Source organism: Phoenix dactylifera, chromosome 14, assembly GCF_051530095.1.
Source record: "Phoenix dactylifera cultivar Ajwa chromosome 14, Ajwa_hap1_PhDact_Kaust_v1.1, whole genome shotgun sequence".
Lineage (NCBI taxonomy): Eukaryota > Viridiplantae > Streptophyta > Magnoliopsida > Arecales > Arecaceae > Phoenix > Phoenix dactylifera.
Genome location: NC_143203.1, coordinates 2,017,626 through 2,042,603, shown reverse-complemented (window position 1 = coordinate 2,042,603; position 24,978 = coordinate 2,017,626).

Here is a 24,978-nt window from a genome sequence, read left to right as displayed (position 1 = left end):
TTCTGCTTCTTAGCAGGCTTCTTTTTCTTCCAAGTAGACTTTCTCTTGGAATCAGAAGTCAACTCAGCAGCGAGGACATTGCCCCTTGAACCTTTCAAGGCTCCCTCAGCAGTTACCAACATGTTGATTAGTTCAGTCTTAGTGCATTCAATCTTATTCATGTGGTAGTTTACTATAAACTGACCAAATGAATCAGGAAGTGACTGTAGGATCAAATCCACTTGCAATTCCTTGTGCATGTCCATACCGAGCTTCTCAAGCTCCTCTAGGTCCTTGATCATGGTCAGATCGTGATCATGGACAGACTGCCCTTCGCGCATCTTCGCTTTGAAAAGCCTCTTGGATACTTCAAAACGAGCTGTGCGACTCTGCTCACCATATAACTCTTGTAGGTGTGCCAGTATGTCCCTAGCAGTCTTTATATTTTCATGCTGGCATTGGAGTTCATTAGACATAGATGCCATCATATAGCATTTTACTCTAATGTCATCGTCCAACCACTTTTTATGCATCTCACGCTGAACATCAGTGGGACGTGCTGGTAATGTGGGGATATCTGAATCGAGTATATAGCCTATCTTCTCACAGTCCAAAACTATTTTGAGATTTCTAAGCCAGTCCTTGTAATTGGTTCCGGTCAGTCGGTTGGTCTCAAGAATACGGGTCAAAGGGTTTGAAGCCGACATTGTATCTGCAGAGAGTAAAGATTCTAGTTAGACTCTTGTACTTGATCCTAATCTGTCCTAAGGTCTTTTAGAACAAATATGACTCCCACTATTTTCTCGAATTCTTCACACTTCCCTGGTAGGAAAACGGAAATCCCACACGACTAGGATTTCTAGTAGGTACTGCGGTCCCACCAATTCACATGCCACCTCACCTAACAGTTATTGGTGACACATAGATGGATGAGTGTACAACTCTTGTACAATGCTTCTCAAGCATGTTGCAGTGCAACTTGGTCTCTAAGCCATGAAGACCTCACCTAACAGTTATTGGTCCCATTTCTTAGTTAAGTCAGACCCACCGTATAACCGTAGGAATAAAGTCGTCATTGGGTCCTCACCTAACAGTTATTGGTGCCCAACCCCACCTTTACCCTACAACATCTCATGTCTATAGAGAGGTCCAGCCCCCCAATGCAACTTGACCACTGTATCCAGCCGAGACAAGTCAACATCAGAAAGGCCTTAGCAGCTCTACTACAGTGGAAGACCTATTGACTTAATATTGGTTAATCAGGTCTTAGTGTTTGCAACTTGAGCCTTTCATAAGAGGTAATCGAACAATTGGCCAGGTAAGCAGGTGGGAGGCTCCCCTTACTCAGAGAGTAAGGTCCTAATTAAGTAACCACCTTTCATGCTTTCCTAGACACCAATTAGATCAATTAATCTAATATGACTTGCTCATGTCGGTTCACTCTCGACTTGATTGAGGAGGTTTTGATTTAGGTCTCAATTGGGTTTGCTACATCACATGTAGACCTATCTACCCGACTCTCATTCACATCACATGCAAACGGCGCATTGCAGGCAGTTATAATCGCGGCATCAAATTAAAGCTAAACTTTAACTAGGTGATGATCATGGATTCTAATTAGGTCGTATTACAAGCACATGCACATCAATCGATCAAGTGGTCTTCAACTCTTGAATTGGATCCAAGCTTCCTTGATTCGATCCTTGATCAACTCTTGATCCCATCGCCATCAACCGCTTAGACCCCTGTTCATCTCATGCATCGTCTTCGACTTGATCGTTGATGTACATCACATCACAGAAATACAACCAGATGTAAAATAAAAATAAAATAATTTACATCTCCTTTTAGGAGGCACGCAGGCCTCTCAAAACATCAAATAAGATGCATGCAAGCATCTGAAAAATTACATGACATCGCAGATCACATCGCAGGTCATTACATTTGATACCAAAAGGGGTTGAATCCTATGATCATCACCGTATGCTACAATTATAATTTTCAGATCTGAAACTTAACTGATTATATCATGACATAGGTCGCTGATCATGCTAATCATGATTCTAAACTTTGTAATCCCATTAACAATGCAATTAGAATCATCTTTTTATCACATAAAAATCAGCATGTAAAAAATCAGCACCCCTGAAAAATCTGCATGCAGAATTTTTCAGCATGCATGATCATTTAATTTTCAGATCTAATATGCCTTTAGATATTTAATTCTTACCTTAATCTACGAAGCCTAGGCTCTGATACCACTGTTGGGAACCCGCCCATGCCGCTGATATTTCAAAAAAAAATTTCAGATGGCAGCGGAATCGGCATGCACGGGTTCGACGTTCATCGCATGAACGCTTGTTTCGAGACCTTTCGCAATTAGGTAAGAATTAAAACTTTTAGAACTAATAGGAAGATCAAATCTTCACCTTGCGCGGGTAGATGATCACCGCGAATCTGAATTCGTGGTTTTGGAAGAGGGTTCGTTTGAAGCCGTTCAAACGTCCGGCCTCTACGGGTATCCACACGAAGTAGAGAACCGATCAAAGCTTTCTTGTCTTCCCGGGGTGCTAGCTCCCTTGCAAAGACTCCTTTGATGGCTGATCTCTTCTCTTTCTTTCAACTCTTGAAAGTGCTTGAGAGGAGGAAGAAGAAGAAGGAACTCAAGGAAGAAGAACACAGCTTCTGCAGCCTTCTTTCTTTTCCCTGCGTTGGAAGAAGGATTGGAGGAAGAGGAAGACGCCAACGCTTGGACCTTGCTCTTCCTTTGCTTGCGGCTGAACCAAGAGAGGAGAGGGGAGGGTGGCGGCAGCAAGAGGAGGATGAAAAGCTCCCTTAGGGCGCCGGCCTCTAGTCCTCTTTAAAAAGGGATTGGAGCTCCTAACTTTTAGGAGTTCCAATGACAACCTACCAAATAAGAAGGGGGCGCCGGCCCTAGCTCCTCTCTTCTTGTCGCCCCAAGCATTTGGAGAGGGGCTGATGCCCCTCTTAGTTGGTTAACCTAATCCTCTTCCAAAGAGGATTAGGTGCCTCTCTCATGGTTTCATCCTAATCTAATTAGGATTGGCCAAATTGGGTTCAATCTATGCTAGTCCTAATCCAATTAGGACTTGAATGAACCATGACTCAATTGAACTCTTCAATCCTAATCCAATTAGGAGTCATGTTGATTCATTAGATTAATAATTAATTTAGACTTAAGGAATCCTAATCCAATTAGGATTTGTTTAATTTTAGTCCTAATCTAATTAGGACTCTATTTGAATCCGAAGTTCTAATCCAATTAGGATTTCTAGGAATCCTACTCCAAGTAGGAATCCAATTTTAATTCAAAACTCCTAATCTCATTAGGATTGAGGAATCCTATTCCAAGTAGGAATCCCAGTCCTAATCCAATTAGAACTCTAGGTATCCTACCCGAAGTAGGATTCTTGTTTCAAGTCCAATTAATTAATTCCCTTTGTTCTTCTTCAACTTCTTATCAATCAAATTGATTTCTTGTGATTCCTAATCACGATTTCAACCATCGGATCGGTCAATACTTCTAGTGTGTGTGACCCCATAGGTTCTATTCTGACTGGTAGTGAGATATATATTGTGATCTCTATCACTATATCATTGAAAACTCCTTTCAATGGGTTGGAACGATTCCAACTCAACTCATTAGGGTTTATCGATCATCAAGATAATCCCTATGAGTCCCACCATCCACCAGTGACACCTAGCAGCATGTAGTGGCTATCCAGCAGAATGGAATGATGAACCTCTAGGTGCAGTTAAACATGTGATACAGTCCTACTATCGTGGATCCCTACAGGACGGAGGTCATGGACAACTCGTCAAACCCCATCGTCTGTCATATGTCAAGATTTATTCGACTCGAGTTCGATAGTGAAAAACTCTTTCTCCACTGTGCATACTGCCCCGGCCGAGGTCTTACGAACTCAGTCTTATAAATCACATAGGATCTCTCCTTATCTATCAAGGTCGATAGATTCCATATAGGTGCATACCCTACTCCTACAGTGAACTTACTGCAGCCAATCTACACTGCATGGACCCATATGGCTAGAGACCATGTATGTGTGCAGTCAAACTACAATAACCTCACTGTGAGTAGCCGAAGCACCGCAGGTCAAAGGACCAGTCACACTACTGCAACATCAAGCAAGTCATTGACGAGTGGATAGACATCCAAGTGACTTCTTGTATTGGTCACGCTCAGTACCCTTGTTCTCTAACAAGCACCTGCACTATCACTTCAGTGTCCCTACACTGTGACTCAAGTCTCGTCCATCCAGAAGGAGAGTGATCTGTGCACTGATCGGATCGATCACCGTCCTCGTGATGATCCTTTGATCAGGAGCATTTAGAAATTAATCATCAATGATACATGGCTCAAATTCTCAACTCTTGAGAATATGTATCATCATCTTATTAATTTCTTGGACGATTCATAGACACATAAACAATATGAATGAAAAAGATGCCTTTTATTTATTCAATAATAAATAGTCAAGTACAAAATTATGTCCCTAGAATCAACAATGTGTCAGCCAAATTGGCTTCTAGGGCATACATCTAACAATTGTAGGGTTCGTTGTTTGCCCGGGGTAAAACAATGAGTTGGGTAGTTCACTCGAAAAACTACCGGACTGTAATCGCTGATTATAGTGAAAAATTCCCAAAGGTGTTTTGGGAGTGGATGTAGGAGCAGTGGAAGCTCCGAACCACTATAAACCTTTGCGTTTGCGATTGACTGTGGTTACAACTTTAATTTTACTTTTGCACATACACTTGTGAGTTTTGTTTAATTAGACAAAAATTTTAAAACACCCAATTCACCCCCCTCTTGGGTGACCATCTCTGGGCAACAGTTCTACTTCCTTTTTCAGATTTGCACATAAGATTTCAGCATCCATGTTGCTTTTTAGATTAGAATTCAGCATTTATATCAAATTAACATGAAACATTCAATGATTTGGGAAGGTGAATTTTACTCCCCCTTTGTTTTGGAATTCATTTCAGACCATTTAAATTCAATTATTACAAGTTGTGCTCCCCCTGTTTCATATGCATTGTCAAGTTGGCAAAATAGTGAAATGGTTGCACATTGTCAAGTTTGAACATTCAAGGTATATTATGACATTTTAACATCCATAGCACATCACAATATTAAAAACATACTCCAAGATTCAAAAAGAAAGGATATGGCATTCATATAGCATTACAACATTTGATGCCATTACAAGGATTGATTGCAAACACAAAAGAAAGAGTTTCATATAAGCCTAGGGCTTTACAAAAAGATGAACCCTAGATGTCCACAAAATGTGCCTCACTGGCTAGCACCCTCAAGAGCCGCAGTAGCAGCTTCCACATGTTAGATGTATGCCCTAGAAGCCAATCTGGCTGACACATTGTTATTTCTAGGGACATAATTTTGTACTTGACTATTTATTATTGAATAAATAAGAGGCATCTTTTCATTCATATTATTTATGTGTCTATGAATCGTCCAAGGAATTAATAAGATGATGATACATATTCTCAAGAGTTGAGAATTTGAGCCATGTATCATTGGTGATTAATTTCTAAATGCTCCTGATCAATGGATCATCACGAGGACGGTGATCGATCCGATCAGTGCACAGATCACTTTCCTTCTGGATGGACGAGACTTGAGTCCACAGTGTAGGGACACTGAAGTGATAGTGCAGGTGCTTGTTAGAGAACAAGGGTACTGAGCGTGACCAAGACAAGAAGTCACTTGGATGTCTATCCACTCGTCAGTGACTTGCTTGATGTTGCAGTAGTGTGACTGGTCCTTTGACCTGCGGTGCTTCGGCTACTCACAGTGAGGTTATTGTAGTTTGACTGCACACATACATGGTCTCTAGCCATATGGGTCCATGCAGTGTAGATTGGCTGCAGTAAGTTCACTGAAGGAGTAGGGTATGCACCTATAAGGAATCTATCGACATTGATAGAAGAGGAGTGATCCTATGTGATTTGTTAGACTGAGTTCTAAGACCTTGGCCAGGGCAGTAATATAAAGTGGAGAAAGAGTTTTCCACTATCGAACTCGAGTCAAATAAATCTTGACATATGACAGACGATGGGGTTTGACGAGTTGTCCATGACCTCCGTCCTGTAGGGATCCACGATAGTAGGACTGTATCACACGTTAACTGCACCTAGAGGTTCATCATTCCATTCTGCTGGGTAGCCACTACATGCTGCTAGGTGTCACTGGTGGATGGTGGGACTCACAGGGATTATCTCGATGATCGATAAACCCTAATGAGTTGAGTTGGAATCGTTCCAACCCATTGAAAGGAGTTTTCAATGATATAGTGATAGAGATCACAATATATCTCACTACCAGTCAGAATAGAACCTATGGGGTCACACACACTAGAAGTATTGACCGATCCGATGGTTGAAAAATGATTATGAATCACGAGTAATCAATTCGATTGATAAGAAGTTGAAGAAGGAAAGGGAATTAATTAATTGGACTTGAAACAAGAGTCCTACTTCGAGTAGGATTCCTAGAGTCCTAATTGGATTAGGACTGGAAATCCTAGTTGGAGTAGGACTAGGATTCCTACTTGGAATAGGATTCCTGCAATCCTAATGAGATTAGGAGTTTTGAATCAAAATTGGATTCCTACTTGGAGTTGGATTCCTAGAGTCCTAATCAGATTAGGACTTCGGATTCAAATAGAGTCCTAATTGGATTAGGACTAAAATTAAAAATGTCCTAATTTGGATTAGGGTTTCTTAAGTCACAATTAATTATTAATCTAATGAATCAATAAGACTCCTAATTGGATTAGGATTGAAGAGTTCAATTGAGTCAAAATTAATTTAAGTTCTAATTGGATTAGGACTTACCTAGATTGGATCCTAATTGGTTCACCCTTGGACTAAGCCTAATTGGATTAAGGCTTGACCACATTAGGGCATTTCAAACCCTACTTAATGTGGATTAGGGTTTACCATGAGGAGGGGGATATGCTCCTCCCTTTTCCATGTGGAGAAGGGAGAAGAGAGCCCCTCTTAGGAAATTACTCTAGGGCTCCTAGATTGTAGGAGCCCTAGATGGCTTTATAAGGAGGCATGAGGCCGGCGCCCTAGCATGAGCTCTCCCTCTCCTTGCAGCCGTGGCCTCCTCCTCTTCCTCCTTGGTCTTCAACCGAAAGCAAGGGAGCAAGAAAGATCTCTTGGCGGTCCTCTTCTTCCTCCTTCGTTTGGGATTCGACGCCAGGGAAAGCAAAGGCTGCATCTAGCCTTCTTGTTCTTCTTCAAGATCCCTTCTTCTTCCTCCTCCTCTCAAGCACAATCAAGGGTTGATTGAAAGAGAGGAGATCAGCCATCAAAAGCTATCTCTGCAAGGGAGCTAGCACCCCGGTGAGATAGAGAGCTTGGATCGGTTCCTGCTTCGTGTGCATACCCGTAGAGGCCGGACACTTGAACGGCTTCAAGCGAACCTTCATCCTAGACCACGAACTTCAGTTTGCGGTGATCATCTACCCGCACAAGGTGAAGATCTGATCTTCTAATGTATTTAAAAGTTTTTAATTCTTGCCTAACTACGAACGGTTCATAAAACAACGTTCATGCGATGAACGTCGATCCCGCACATGCCTCTTCCGCTGCCATCTGATTTTTTTTTTGTAATATCAGCGGCATGGGCGGATTCCCAACAGTGGTATCAGAGCCTAGGCTTCGTAGATTAAGTTAAGAATTAATTATCTAAAGGCTTATCAGATCTGAAAATCGAATGATCATGCATGCTGAAAAATTCTGCATGCAGATTTTTCAGGGGTGCTGATTTTTGCATGCTGATTTTTATGTGATAAGATGATGATTCTAATAGCATTGTTAATGAGATTACAAAGTTTAGAATCATGATTAGCATGATCAGCAACCTATGTCATGATACAATCAGTTAGTTTTCAGATCTGAAAATTATAATTGTTGCATACGGTGATGATCATAGGATTCAAACCCTTTTGGTATCAAATGTAATGACCTGCGATGTGATCTGCGATGTCATGTAATTTTTCAGATGCTTGCATGCATCTTATTTGATGTTTTGAGAGGCCTGCATGCCTCCTAAAAGGAGATGTAATTTATTTTTATTTTTATTTTACATCTGGTTGTATTTCTGTGATGTGATGTACGTCAACGATCAAGACGAAGATGATGCATGAGATGAGCATGGGTCTAAGCGGTTGATGGCGATTGGATCAAGAGTTGGTCAAGGATCGAATCAAGGAGGCTTGGAACCAATTCAAGAGTTGAAGACCAGTTGATCGATTGACGTGCATGTGCTTGTAATACGACCTAACTAGAATCCATGATCATCACTTATTTAAAGTTTAGCTTTAATTATTGCTGCGATTATAACTGCCTGCAATGTGCCGTTTGCATGTGATGTGAATGCGAGTCGGGTAGATAGGTTTACATGTGATGTAGCAAACCCAATTGAGACCTAAATTAAAACCTCCTCAATCAAGTCGAGAGTGAACCGACATGAGCAAGTCATATTAGATTAATTGATCTAATTGGTGTCTAGGAAAGCATGAAAGGTGGTTACTTAATTAGGACCTTACTCTCTGAGTAAGGGGAGCCTCCCACCTGCTTACCTGGCCAATTGTTCGATTACCTCTTATGAAGGGCTCAAGTTGCAAACACTAAGACCTGATTAACCAATATTAAGTCAATAGGTCTTCCACTGTAGTAGAGCTGCTAAGGTCTTTCTGATGTTGATTTGTCTCGGCTGGACACAGTGGTCAAGTTGCATCGGGGGGCTGGACCTCTCTATAGACATGAGATGTTGTAGGGTAAAGGTGGGGTTGGGCACCAATAACTGTTAGGTGAGGACCCAATGACGACTTTATTCCTACGGTTATACGGTGGGTCTGACTTAACTAAGAAATGGGACCAATAACTGTTAGGTGAGGTTTTCATGGCTTAGAGACCAAGTTACACTGCAACATGCTTGAGAAGCATTGTACAAGAGTTGTACATTCATCAATCTATGTGTCACCAATAACTGTTAGGTGAGGTGGCATGTAAATTGGTGGGACCGCAGTACCCACTAGAAATCCTAGTCGTGTGGGATTTCCGTTTCCCTACCAGGGGAGTGTGAGGGATTCGAGAAAATAGTGGGAGTTACATTTATTCTAAAAGACCTTAGAACAGATTAGGATCAAGTACAAAAGTCTAACTAGAATCTTTACTCTCTGCAGATACAATGTCAGCTTCAAACCCTTTGACCCGTATTCTTGAGACCAACCGACTGACCGGAACCAATTACAAAGACTGGCTTAGAAATCTCAAAATTGTTTTGGACTGTGAGAAAATAGGCTACATACTCGATTCAGATATCCCCACACTACCAACACGTCCTACTGATGTTCAGCGTGAGATGCATAAAAAGTGGTTGGATGATGACATTAGAGTAAAATGCTATATGATGGCATCCATGTCAAATGAACTCCAATGCCAGCATGAAAATATGAAGACTGCTAGGGACATACTGGCACACCTGCAAGAGTTGTATGGTGAGCAGAGTCGCACAGCTCGTTTTGAAGTGTCCAAGAGGCTTTTCAAAGCGAAGATGCGCGAGGGGCAGTCTGTCCATGATCACGGTCTGACTATGATCAAGGATCTAGAGGAGCTTGAGAAGCTCGGAATGAACATGCACAAGGAATTACAAGTGGATTTGATCCTACAGTCACTTCCTGATTCATTTGGTCAGTTTATAGTAAACTACCACATAAATAAAATTGAATGCACTAAGACTGAACTGATAAACATGTTGGTAACTGCTGAGGGAGCCTTGAAAGGTTCAAGGGGCAATGTCCTTGCTGCTGAGTTGACTTCTGATTCCAAGAGAAAGTCTACTTGGAAGAAAAAGAAGCCTGCTAAGAAGCAGAAGAAAGACAAGAAGCCAAAGAAGGAAGTTCAAAAGAAAAAGGCTAACGACAAAGGAAAATGTTTCCACTGCAATGTCGACGGCCACTGGAAGAGAAACTGTCCTTCATACCTCGAGAGCCTGAAGAACAAGAAAGGTGACACACCTTCAGAAGGTATAGACTTGCTCATAATTGAAACTAATCTAACGGTTTCTTCTACTTCTAGTTGGGTTATAGATTCTGGTTCTAGTGCTCATTTGTGCACTACCATGCAGGGTCTAAAGGAAAGTAGAAGGCTGGCGGAAGGTGCGGTAACCCTTCGGGTTGGCAACGGGGCAAAAGTTGCTGCTGTGGCTGTGGGCACCTACCATCTGCGACTACCGTCTGGATTTAGTTTATTACTTAGAGACTGCTATTATATACCTGCTGCTAGCAGAAATTTGATTTCTGTTTCATGTCTAGCACAGGAAGGTCATGTTTTTACATTTGACAAAGACTGCTGTTCTATTTATTTAAGAAATAAAATAGTCGCACGTGGTTTCATGATTGACAGTCTCTATCATTTACATATGGATGTATCTGTGAATGTTACCGAGCAAGAAGTGAGTGCCAAAGGATCCAAAAGATCCAGAGATGAGATAAACCAAAGATATTTGTGGCACCTCAAGCTTGGCCATATTGGAGAAGACAGAATGAACAAAATGGATAAAGATGGGCTTTTAGGCTCATTGACTTCCGAGTCATATACAGTTTGCGAGTCCTGTCTTCAAGGAAAAATGGCTAGACTGCCCTTTGTAGGACATGGGGAGAGGACCACTGAAATACTTACCCTAGTACATACAGATGTATGTGGCCCATTCGATGTGCTAGCCAGGGGACGTTATTCTTACTTCATTACCTTTACCGATGATTATTCACGGTATGGGTATGTGTATCTTATGAGACACAAGTCTGAATCTTTTGAAAAGTTCAAAGAGTTCAAGAATGAAGTAGAAAAACAAACTGGAAAACCTCTTAAGGCTCTTCGATCAGATCGAGGAGGAGAATACCTTAGTGGGGAATTCCGGGACTATCTCAAAGAAAACGGCATAGTCTCACAATGGACACCTCCGGGTACACCTCAACTCAACGGGGTGTCAGAGAGGAGGAATCGGACCCTATTGAATATGGTCAGGTCCATGATGAGCTTCACTGATTTACCTATGTTCCTTTGGGGAGATGCCTTACTCACAGCGATTTATTTATTGAATAGAGTTTCCTCTAAATCCGTTCCTACCACACCGTATGAGATATGGCATGGTAAGAAACCAAGTCAGGGTCATCTCAAGATTTGGGGATGTCCGGCCCACGTCAAGAGACTACAGGCGGACAAACTAGAGGCTAGGACCATAAGTGCTCGTTTTATAGGATATCCTAAAGAGTCATTAGGATACAATTTTTACGTCTTAGAGGATCACAATGTGTTTGTGAGCCGTCACGCCATCTTCTTGGTAAACCAGTTTATCCTTGATAGAGGCAGTGGGAGGAAAATTGAGCTTGAAGAGAAAGTCTCTGAAAAGCAACGAGTCATGGATCCTATAGAACCCATTCATAAAGAGCCAGTACACGATGTCCCTCGACCACCTCGTAGATCTAGTAGGGTCTCCCATCCTCCCGATAGATACTTAGGTATACTAGAAGAGGATACCGAGGAAATGTTCCTAGTGGGAGATAGGGATCACATACAGGATCCCAAAACCTACAACGAGGCGATATCTGATATCGATTCCGAGAAATAGCTGGAAGCTATGAAGTCAGAGTTAGACTCCATGCATTCCAACCAAGTCTGGACCTTAGTAGACCCACCAGAAGGTATTGTACCTATTGGATGCAAATGGATCTACAAAAGGAAGATAGGTTCGGATGGAGAGGTAGAGACCTATAAGGCAAGGCTTGTGGCGAAAGGGTATAGTCAGCGCGAAGGCATTGACTATCAGGAGACCTTTTCACCTGTAGCCATGCTAAAATCCATCCGAACATTGCTTGCTATTGCAGCATTTCATGATTATGAAATCTGGCAGATGGATGTGAAAACTGCTTTCCTGAATGGATATCTTAATGAAGATATCTATATGGAACAGCCTTTGGGTTTCACTTCCAGTGATGGAGATCACAAGGTCTGCAAGCTGCAAAGGTCCATCTATGGACTAAAGCAAGCATCTCGGAGTTGGAACACTCGTTTCGATGACGCAATCAAAATGTTTGATTTCATCAAAAACGAAGAGGAACCGTGTGTTTACAAAAAGGTTAGTGGGAGTGCTGTCGTTTTTCTCGTACTGTACGTAGATGACATTCTCCTGATTGGGAATGATATTCCCATGCTAACCTCGGTCAAGGTCTGGTTGTCAAAAGAATTCTCCATGAAAGACCTTGGGGAAGCATCCTATATTTTGGGAATAAAGGTCTATAGAGATAGATCTAAAAGGATGCTTGGCCTTTCACAGAAGATGTATATAGAGGAGGTGCTGAAGAGGTTCAGCATGGAAAACTCCAAGAGGGGTCTCTTACCCCTTAGGCATGGAATTCATCTCTCCAAGAAGATGTGCCCCAACACATCTGAAGAGATTCAACGCATGAGCAAGATTCCCTATGCATCGGCAATAGGAAGCCTCATGTATGCCATGCTGTGTACACGACCTGATATAGCTCTTGCTGTGAGTGTCACAAGCAGATATCAGTCGAATCCAGGTGAAGAACACTGGACAGCTGTGAAGAATATTCTTAAGTACTTGAGAAGAACTAAAGATTTATTCTTGGTTTTTGGAGGATCATCAGAGTTAAAGGTAGAAGGGTACACAGATTCAGACTTCATGACTGATGTCGATGACAGGAAGTCAACATCTGGATATGTGTTCTTGTGCAATGGTGGTACGGTAAATTGGAAGAGTTCTAAACAACCGATCATTGCTGATTCTACTATGGAAGCTGAATACATCGCCGCCTCTGAAGCTGCTAAGGAAGGCTTCTGGTTCAAGAAATTCATTGCAGAGTTGGACGTGATGACATCAGATGCCATAACACTCTACTGCGATAATAATGGCGCCATAGCCCTTGCTAAGGAGCCAAGGTCTCATCAGAAGTCTAAGCATATAGAGCGGCGCTTCCATCTCATACGCGACTATGTTGAGAAGAAATATGTAGAGGTGCAGAGAGTAGACTCCGCGGATAACGTGGCAGACCCGTTCACTAAGCAGCTAAGTCAGCAAAAGACTGAAGCCCACCTTGAGAAAATGGGGCTTAGATATATGACTGATTGGCTTTAGTGCAAGTGGGAGATTGTTAGATGTATGCCCTAGAAGCCAATTTGGCTGACACATTGTTATTTCTAGGGACATAAATTTGTACTTGACTATTTATTATTGAATAAATAAGAGGCATCTTTTCATTCATATTATTTATGTGTCTATGAATCGTCCAAGGAATTAATAAGATGATGATACATATTCTCAAGAGTTGAGAATTTGAGCCATGTATCATTGGTGATTAATTTCTAAATGCTCCTGATCAATGGATCATCACGAGGATGGTGATCGATCCGATCAGTGCACAGATCACTTTCCTTCTGGATGGACGAGACTTGAGTCCACAGTGTAGGGACACTGAAGTGATAGTGCAGGTGCTTGTTAGAGAACAAGGGTACTGAGCGTGACCAAGACAAGAAGTCACTTGGATGTCTATCCACTCGTCAGTGACTTGCTTGATGTTGCAGTAGTGTGACTGGTCCTTTGACCTGCGGTGCTTCGGCTACTCACAGTGAGGTTATTGTAGTTTGACTGCACACATACATGGTCTCTAGCCATATGGGTCCATGCAGTGTAGATTGGCTGCAGTAAGTTCACTGAAGGAGTAGGGTATGCACCTATAAGGAATCTATCGACCTTGATAGAAGAGGAGTGATCCTATGTGATTTGTTAGACTGAGTTCTAAGACCTTGGCCAGGGCAGTAATATAAAGTGGAGAAAGAGTTTTCTACTATCGAACTCGAGTCAAATAAATCTTGACATATGACAGACGATGGGGTTTGACGAGTTGTCCATGACCTCCGTCCTGTAGGGATCCACGATAGTAGGACTGTATCACACGTTAACTGCACCTAGAGGTTCATCATTCCATTCTGCTGGGTAGCCACTACATGCTGCTAGGTGTCACTGGTGGATGGTGGGACTCACAGGGATTATCTCGATGATCGATAAACCCTAATGAGTTGAGTTGGAATCGTTCCAACCCATTGAAAAGAGTTTTCAATGATATAGTGATAGAGATCACAATATATCTCACTACCAGTCAGAATAGAACCTATGGGGTCACACACACTAGAAGTATTGACCGATCCGATGGTTGAAAAGTGATTATGAATCACGAGTAATCAATTCGATTGATAAGAAGTTGAAGAAGGAAAGGGAATTAATTAATTGGACTTGAAACAAGAGTCCTACTTCGAGTAGGATTCCTAGAGTCCTAATTGGATTAGGACTGGGAATCCTAGTTGGAGTAGGACTAGGATTCCTACTTGGAATAGGATTCCTGCAATCCTAATGAGATTAGGAGTTTTGAATCAAAATTGGATTCCTACTTGGAGTAGGATTCCTAGAGTCCTAATCGGATTAGGACTTCGGATTCAAATAGAGTCCTAATTGGATTAGGACTAAAATTAAAAATGTCCTAATTTGGATTAGGGTTTCTTAAGTCACAATTAATTATTAATCTAATGAATCAATAAGACTCCTAATTGGATTAGGATTGAAGAGTTCAATTGAGTCAAAATTGATTTAAGTTCTAATTGGATTAGGACTTACCTAGATTGGATCCTAATTGGTTCACCCTTGGACTAAGCCTAATTGGATTAAGGCTTGACCACATTAGGGCATTTCAAACCCTACTTAATGTGGATTAGGGTTTACCATGAGGAGGGGGATATGCTCCTCCCTTTTCCATGTGGAGAAGGGAGAAGAGAGCCCCTCTTAGGAAATTACTCTAGGGCTCCTAGATTGTAGGAGCCCTAGATGGCTTTATAAGGAGGCATGAGGCCGGCGCCCTAGCATGAGCTCTCCCTCTCCTTGCAGCCGTGGCCTCCTCCTCTTCCTCCTTGGTCTTCAACCAAAAGCAAGGGAGCAAGAAAGATCTCTTGGCGGTCCTCTTCTTCCTCCTTCGTTTGGGATTCGACGCCAGGGAAAGCAAAGGCTGCATCTAGCCTTCTTGTTCTTCTTCAAGATCCCTTCTTCTTCCTCCTCCTCTCAAGCACAATCAAGGGTTGATTGAAAGAGAGGAGATCAGCCATCAAAAGCTATCTCTGCAAGGGAGCTAGCACCCCGGTGAGATAGAGAGCTTGGATCGGTTCCTGCTTCGTGTGGATACCCGTAGAGGCCGGACACTTGAACGGCTTCAAGCGAACCTTCATCCTAGACCACGAACTTCAGTTTGCGGTGATCATCTACCCGCACAAGGTGAAGATCTGATCTTCTAATGTATTTAAAAGTTTTTAATTCTTGCCTAACTACGAACGGTTCATAAAACAACGTTCATGCGATGAACGTCGATCCCGCACATGCCTCTTCCGCTGCCATCTGATTTTTTTTTTGTAATATCAGCGGCATGGGCGGGTTCCCAACACCACAAACCTATTAATTGCTTGCATTAATCTTCTAAAGTTATCTCCCTGAGACTGATTGAGTGCTCTCATTAATGCTTCAATTTCATGGGATGCTCTATCAATCCTCCCTCTAAGCTGGGCAGCCACACTGCCCAAATTGCCTTCAGGGCTCGTCAGCTCTTGAAGACTATCCGATATGATCTTCAATTCAACTTGTATCTCACATGATCTTCTAGTTTGGTTTGATGCCACACAAACCAACTTTGACCCTATAGCTTCCATTTGAGTTCTAATTGCTTTCAACTCTTCTAAAAGTGCTTCATGTGAAGTGCGGATAGGAGCTATCTCAGCAGAAACCACTGACCTAATTTCTTCCCTCATTTGCTGGCACACCATGGATGCTAAGGTGTGCATCTGCTCATCCGACAAGAGAGTCGATCCAACAACTGGAGGAGGAGGCATGGAAGTGGATGGTCTAGCCGAGCTGGAAGGTACATCAGGAAAAGAAAAGCTCTCCATATGATCAGTAAAGGGTATAGGGCTATGTGGAGGAGAGAGGTGGACAGGCTCCTGATGATGGATCTCAGGCTCTACAGTTTGGGATTTTCTTTTACAAACCTTAACCCAAGACCCGTCTTTCTTGTCAAGGGTCTCTCTGGCTCATTATAGCGTGCTCTCGTTATAGAAGTCAGTGTTTCTCAAGGGTCTCTCTGGCTCATTTTCAGGGATAGGAACCTTAAAATGCTTGAAAAGTAGGGTAAAGACCATCCCATACGGGATGCTGAACCTGGAGTACCTGTGACAGATTGAAATGTAGTTTAACATGAGCCTAGGAAGATTTAGGGGAATCCCTAACAGGATGTGGTGCATAATGGCCAAATCTCGCTCCGAAACGAAGTCGAAGCGACCGGTTTTTGGGAACAAGACCCTGTTGATTATGCTCAAAAGCAATCTCATTTCAGCATTGAGGTCTTGGGACTTAACAATGTCAAGAGGACCGCAGTTCTCTCTACCTAGAATTAAGTTTAGAGCAATCTCTCTTTGGGGATGTGAGGTCGGAGCCTCACCGTACTTAAGTATTTGCAATAAACTAGACAAGATATCCTCATTGACTTCTACAAATGTGCCTCGGACATACCCTGTGTACCCCGAGCTCCCTAAGGCCAAATTACCAAAAACTTCTCTCACTAGGCCAGGGTAGGTAGACACGTTTAGGGAACATAGGTGTTCCCAACCTTGGCAACGGAGTCTCTCTCCAATAGAGAACCCCTCACCCGCTAAGAATTGAAAATCTATATACCTACCTGTTGTTACTGTGCGATTCGCACAGGAGGGAGTCACGGTTGGCGGAGCAACCGGAGGAGACGGCGCGGAGGGCTCTTCCCGCCGTTCCTCGTCGTTCGCCACCCTAGGACGCCTCCCACCGCTACGCCTAGCTTTCTTAGGTGCCATCGACCGGAAATCTACGGAAATGGGCAGTGATTTTGGTTCGATTGGTGGTGGAGAGAAGATGGATGCGAGGGTTTAGGGTTTTGTTGGGGACGATGGAAAACAGCTCGGGACGGCTCGAGCTGTTTCGGCCTACTTTAAAAAAAAAATTTCATTCTGTCCCCGAGACGTCTCCGCGACTAATGCGAGACGTCTCGTCGGGGGGACGTCTCTGCGATTCACCAGAGACGTCTCCGGCACTGAAAAAATTTCAGAACGTTTCCAATCTTTTTCCAATTCGTTTTATTCAACCTCAATGATCAGTTTGATTTCTTTTGGCGATTATTAAGTGAGCTTGCTTGTGATCCTTCCCCTTAATAATTCATCCTATAAAAGCTTGACAATGATTTTTGAATTATCAATATTGAAATGAGGAATGTTTGATCAAATTTCAAATGCCTATGGAATAGGCTCTGAAAATATCTCTATGAAGAGTCCAAGGGGGATAACTATCCTCCGGAAAGTCAAACAATTCGTCATCTAATTTGATAGATTCATATTTTCACTTATTAGGCACTAGGTTTGCTATATGTAACCTTGAAGTGTATTATGAGTTTGGGTAGCATTCATATGTACCTCTAGAGCATACAAAGCATTGCATATGTTTGAGGAGTTAAATCATTTAAGCTATAGCATTGAAGTCAAATCATGCTTGCATTACAAATTCAATCTACTTGCTATGATCATACAAGCACAAGACATTCCTTAAAAAATTGAACCTATCTTTACAAAGGGGCTTTGTAAAGATATCGGCCAATTGATTTTCAGTGCATACATACTCAATCAATACATCATTTTTCAACACATGATCTCTTATAAAGTGATGCCTAATCTCTATGTGTTTTGATTTAGAGTGTTGGACAGGATTTTTTGTTAAATTGATTGCACTTGTATTATCACATCTAATTGGAATATTGTCCATTTTGATACCAAAATCTTCAAGTTGTTGCTTAATCCAAAGAACTTGGGCACAACAGCTTCCGGCTGCAATGTACTCAGCCTCAGCTGTGGACAAGGCAATTGAATTCTGTTTCTTGCTAAACCAAGAAACCAAGTTAGCACCCAAGAATTGACAGGTGCCACTTGTGCTTTTTCTGTCGAGTTTGCACCCGACAAAATCAGCATCGGAATAAGCAATTAAATTTAAATCAGATTGTTTAGAATACCATAAACCTGCATTAGATGTCCCTACTAGGTATTTGAATATTCTTTTAACAGTTTGTAAGTGTGATTCCTTAGGACATGCTTGGTATCTAGCACACATGCAAACACTGAATAATATGTCTGGTCTACTAGCAGTAAGGTAAAGTAAAGACCCTATCATACCTCTGTACAATTTGCAGTCTACACATTTACCTTTTTCATCTTTGTCAAGCTTGCAACTTGAGCCCATGGGTGTGCTGATTTCCTTTGCATCCTTCATCTTGAACTTCTCCAACATTTCCTTGATGTACTTGGACTGACTGATGAAGATGCCTTCCTCTGATTGTTTTATTTGTAGCCCAAGGAAGAAGTTGAGCTCACCCATCATGCTCATTTCGAATTCTCCCTTTATAAGCTTAGCAAACTCTTGACAAAGACTATCGTTAGTAGCACCAAAAATTATATCATCCACATAAATTTGCACAAACAATAAGTCATTCCCTTTTCTTTTAATGAAGAGTGTTTTATCTACATTTCCTCTTTTAAACTCATTTTCAATTAGGAAATTACTTAATCTTTCATACCAAGCCCTAGGGGCTTGCTTAAGTCCATACAATGCTTTATGCAATTTAAAAACATAATCTGGATGTAAGTGGTTTTCAAAACCTGGAGGTTGTTCTACATAAACTTCCTCCATTATATAACCATTTAAAAATGCACTTTTTACATCCATTTGATAGAGTTTGAAATCCATGAAGCATGCATATGCCAAAAGTAGTCTAATAGCCTCTAACCTAGCAATAGGAGCGAAGGTTTCATCAAAATCTATGCCTTCTTCCTGATTGTAGCCTTTGGCTACCAACCTAGCTTTGTTTCTTATTATTATTCCATCTTCATCTAGTTTATTTCTATATACCCACTTGGTGCCTATAATTGAAACATTAGGGGGTCTTTTCATTAGAGTCCAAACTTGATTTCTTTCAAATTGGTTTAATTCCTCTTGCATAGCATTTATCCAATTTTCATCTTTTTCGGCTTCTTCTAGTGATTTAGGCTCTATTTGTGAAACGAATGCAAGATAATTACTAGTATTTCTTAAAGAGGATCTTGTCCTTACCCCTTGTGAAGGGTCACCAAGGATTAGATCCCTTGGATGACCATGTCCATACCTCCATTCCCTCGGAAGATCTTGATTTCTTGCTTGGGGTTGATCTTCTTCATCTTGCTGAATTGTATCTTCCTTGATTTCATCCTCATATTGTTTGTCTTGTATGGAGAACTCCTTCATTCTGTCTTCAAGTATACCTGCATCACCATCTTCTTCTTTTCTAGAAGAATCTCCATTAGCTTCATCAAAAACAACATGAATGGATTCTTCAACAATGAGAGTTCTCTTGTTGAAGACCCTGTATGCTCTACTAGATGAGGAATAACCTAAAAAGATCCCCTCATCTGATTTAGCACTAAATTTACTTAGATTGTCCTTTCCATTGTTTAAAATAAAGCAGCGACAACCGAAAACATGAAAATAACTTATATTGGGCTTCTTATTTTTCAACAACTCATAAGGTGTTTTCTTTAAAATAGATCTAACTAAAGCACGGTTTAAAATATGGCAGGCAGTATTGATTGCTTCAGCCCAAAAATACTTTGGTAGATCCGATTCGCACAACATGGTACGAGCCATATCTGCTAGTGTGCGATTCTTTCTTTCTACCACCCCATTTTGTTGGGATGTCCTAGGGGCCAAAAAATTATGATTGATACCGTTTTCTTCACAAAATTATTCAAAATGCTGATTTTCAAACTCGGTACCATGATCACTCCTAATTGCTTTTAGTTTAAGGTTAACTTCATTTGAAATCCTATTATGAAACTTGATAAAAGCGGGAAAGGACTCATCTTTGTGGGCAAGGAATGAAACCCATGTAAAACGTGAAAAGTCATCAACAATTACAAGACCAAACTTCTTACCCCCTAGACTAGCAGTTCTAGTGGGTCCAAATAAATCCATGTGAATTAGTTCTAAGGGTTTTGATGTTGAAACTATGTTCTTAGGTTTGAAAGAGCTTCTTGTTTGTTTCCCTAGTTGACATGCAGCACAAATTTTGTTCTTTTCAAAATCTATTTTTGGTAGTCCTTTAACTAGATATTTTCTAATCAATTTAGAAATTAAATCCATGCTAGCATGTCCTAACCTACGATGCCATAACCAGCTAGTCTCATTGACCTTGGCATCCATGGCTACAAGACATTGGCCATCTTTCATGGTGAGATCATCAAGATCTACCATGTAAACATTTCCAAGCCTATGTCCCATAAGTATGATCCCATTGTCAATTGGACTACTAATTATGCATAGGGAAGATTCAAATGACACTTTAAAGCCCTTGTCACAAAATTGACTTATACTTAGTAAATTATGTTTTAATCCATTAACTAACAATACATTGTCAATAAATGAGGAGGGTGATATAGAGATTTTACCAACGCCAATGATTTGGCCTTTAGCATTGTCTCCAAATGTGACTACTCCTCCTTCTTTTGATTTCAAGGTGACGAAGTGGCTCTTGTCACCGGTCATATGCCTTGAGCAACCGCTATTAAGATACCACATTCTCTTTTTGCTCCCGGCTGCAAGGCATACCTACAAAATAATCATGTGAAGCTCTTAGGTACCCAAGTTTTCTTAGGTCCTTCTTGGTTAGTGTAGTTGGTTCCCTTAGGAACCCATATTTTGGTTGTGTTTTTATCCTTTACAAATGTGTTCTTATTAGTTTGAATCTTTCTTTGAATGCAAGAATAAGCTTTATGTCCATTTTTCTCACAACAAAAGCATATAGGTTTTTCAGTTTTAACATCTTTTGCTTTTACAAAAAAGTTCTTTAGATATTTTTGTTGTTTGCTAGTTTTGTATCCTAATCTGACTTTATTAAAAACAGCTCTTTGATTGGATAGAATAAGATTTAATTTTTCCGAGCTATGTGTAAATTTCTGCACAATTGGTTTATACTTGTGTAGCTCATCCTTAAGGTCCAAATTTTCTTTAGCTAATACTTTCTTATCATTTTTAAGAGATTTGACATTTTGTGCAAGTGAAGTATTACTATTGAGTAGGAATTTGACTCTTAGATTTAATTCCCTAATGAGTGTATTTGCAGTTTCATACTCAATGCTAAGTTCTGAAATTTTATCTTTTAGGTCAATAATGCTATCATTTTCATAATTTTCCTTTTCAATCAATAGGTTTTTAATGTCATCCTTCAGTTTTTGATTGGAGGCCTTTAGTTCTTTATTCTTTACTCCTAACATACTACAATCATTCATGAGTTCTTGGAAAGCTTCATATAATTCTTCTAAAGTAAAATCTGTAATTGAGCTTTGACATACCTCATCGTTGTCGAATACCATGAAGCACAAGTTGGCGGTCTCTTCCTTCTCTTCCTCGGAGGAGGATGTGTCACTATCATCCCAAGTCGCTTTCAACGCCTTCTTCTTCTTCTTTCCATAGTGCTTCTTCTGTTGAGGGCATTCGGAGCGGATGTCTCCCGGTCTCTTGCAATCATAACATATGATTGGGTCTCTTTCTTTTTTTTTTTCCTTTTTCCAATCATTTCTCCCTCCAAACTTCTTTCTTGGGAAGGCCTTCTTTCTTCTTATGAATTTTTTGAACTTCCTTACTATTAAGGCCAAGTCTTCATCTTCACTTCCCTCTTCACTTCCACTGCTTTCTTCTTCACAATTACTTGAAATGGCCTTGAGGGCGATTGTCTTCTTCTTTGGCACATCTTCTTCATGTTGCTTCATTGTGAGCTCATGCGTCATCAATGAGCCCAATAGTTCTTCAAGTGCCAAGGTGTTGAGGTCTTTGGCTTCTACAATCGCCGTGACCTTCGCTTCCCAAGTCTTTGGCAAGGACCTGAGAATTTTCCTCACAAGTTCTGAATTAGTGTAAGATTTACCCAAATTCTTTAGACCATTAATTATATCAGTGAAGCGTGTGAACATGCATGAAATAGTTTCGTTGGGTTCTATCTTAAATAATTCATATTTGTGAACTAGAATGTTCACTTTAGACTCCTTGACTTGATTAGTACCCTCGTGGGTAACTTCAAGCCTATCCCATATTTTCTTGGCGGAACTACAGGTGGAGACTCTATTAAACTCATTTACATCTAGAGCACAATACAATGTATTCATGGCTCTAGCATTGAGTTGAACCATCTTGCTATCATTCTCATCCCAATCCTCCTCAGGCTTGGGAACCTGAATGCCATTAACTATGTGAGATGGTTCGTGTGGTCCTTTGATTATAGCCCTCCACAAGGCATAATCTTGTGCTTGAACAAAAATTCTCATTCTAGTTTTCCAATAGGAATAATTTGTCCCATTGAAAAGTGGAGGTCTATTGGTAGCCTGCCCCTCAGCAGGAACATTGTTGAAGGGTGTTGCCATCTTGATCTTTGGCAAAGACGGTTAGGTCTTCAAGAATACACAGAGCACCTGCTCTGATACCACTTGTTGCCCAGAGATGGTCAGCCAAGAGGGGGGTGAATTGGGTGTCTTAAAATTTTTAGTCTAATTAAACAATACACCCAAGTGTAGGTGCAAGAATAAAAATAAAGCGGTAAGCACAATCAATCGCAAACACAGAGGTTTATAGTGGTTCGGAGCTTCCACTGCTCCTACATCCACTCCCCAAACACCTTTGGAAATTTTCCACTATAATCGACGATTACAGTCCGGTAGTTTTTCGAGTGAACTACCCAACTCGTTGTTTTAACCCGGGCTAACAACGAACCCTACAATCCCCCAATTTAAACTAGGCTTGGGACGCCTAACCCTTGTTCCAAGTCCCTTGACTGGAACAAGCACAATGTTTAAGAGTTTTACAAGAATTTAAAAGCTTCTATGAAAGCAAATAAACCAATAAAGAACAACAAAACCGGAAGAACCCTCTTTGCCGTTGAAAGCTTGGATGATGGTGGTTCTTCCGATGTAGATCACGTCGGATTGAATGCGAGCTTTGATTGCCGAGTGGGAGGGAGTAGATGAGCACGAAATCAGATGAAGAAGACTCGAATGCACTTGATTTCTCCTCTTGAAGGCACCAACTCCCTTGAGACTCTCTCTCTTTCTTCTCTCTTGAATGCTTTAGTGTTAGCTCTGTGAGAAGACTGTTTTCATGCACTTAAAAACTCCTTTTTATACTTCTGCAAACAATAGATCCGTTAGAAACAAAAATAGAGCCGTTAGGATTTCAAACAAAACCTGCAAAAATGTGTCAGTCGCGTTCCAGGCATTCCGGAGACGTCTCCGCTTGAACGAGAGACGTCTCGGCTGTATAAAAAATCCTTCGACAATGTCGGAGTTGACTCGGCGCTTTCTGGGGACGACTCCGAAGAAGAACAGCCCGATTTCTTGTTTTTCTGAGAGAGCCGGCTCGCATGCCTCGGGGGGACGTCTCGGGATTTTTGTGCTTTATGCGTGGGGACGACTCCGCGACGTCGGAGACGGCTCCGATGTTTTCTCAACGAAAAAACGGGTCCTCTGGAATCCCTGAGAGAGTCGGCTCCGCGTCCTTCGGAGAGGACTCGCGCGCATCCCTTGAAAACGGCCTTTCTGCCGTCTCTGAGAGAGTCGACTCTGGAAAGCCGGAAGTCGACTCCGACCCTGCGAGACGCCTCGGCAAGTGCTGGGGACGTCTCCAGACGTCCCAGCTTCTTCTCTGCGTGCCGGAGACGTCTCTGGAACAAGCCGGAGACGTCTCGGCTGCCCCTGATCCATTTTCTTCATCTCAAAAATCTTCAATAAATCCACCAAAAAATACGGAAACATGCCTTGACAATACTTAACAATATTCTTAGTTAAACACCTGAAATGCTCAAGTAAATTGTCAATATAAAGGGAATTATACTCTAGTGTTTTGTATTCATCAAAATCCATTAGGGGGTCAACATGTCAAAATTCAGAACATCACTGATGATGCTCTGAAACTTAGGCTATTCCCTTTTTCTCTTAAGGATAGAGCTAAGCAGTGCCTCCATTCATTAGAAGCCAATTCTATTCTTTCATGGGCCCAAATGCAATATGAATTTCTAAAAAAATACTTTTCCATAGGAAGAACGAACCAATTTAGGCATGCTATCATGAGCTTCTCCCAATCTGACGGAAAAGAATTTCATGAAACTTGGAAAAACTTTAGAGACTTACTCCGAAAATGCCCGCATCATCAAATACCCAAGTGGCAATTAGTGCAATGCTTCTATAACGGGTTGTCTGAACGAAACCGTTAGATGGTTGATGCTTCTTGTGGGGGAACTTTCATGCTTAAAAGTGAACATGAGGCATGGCAGTTGTTGGAAAACCTCAATGAAAATTTCCTCCACCATGCCTCCTCCGACTGTCCCGCAAGTTGGACCAATTAATGTCTAGAGAACAACTTCCAAACTTTCCCCAATCACAAGTTTGTGCTCTCTATTCTAGCCTGTCTCACCCTGTTTATAAGTGCCCTTCGGCAGCTCAATTTCCTGAATTTGTACAAGAACAAGTTAATGCTGCCCAGGCACAGTTTCAACCAGATAATGATCGATATTCTAACACTTATAACCCAGGATGGCGAGATAGTCAACTTTAAAGACCACGCAATAGCACGTATCTAGTAGGATAGTGATTACGGGTATCGATCCACAGGGATTGGGGTACAGTTGTTTTTCTTTAAAAATAAAAATATTTAAAAGAAAGAGTTGGTGAAGAAAATTAAACTAAGAAATTTAATAAAAGAAAATGCAATTAAAATGATATCAG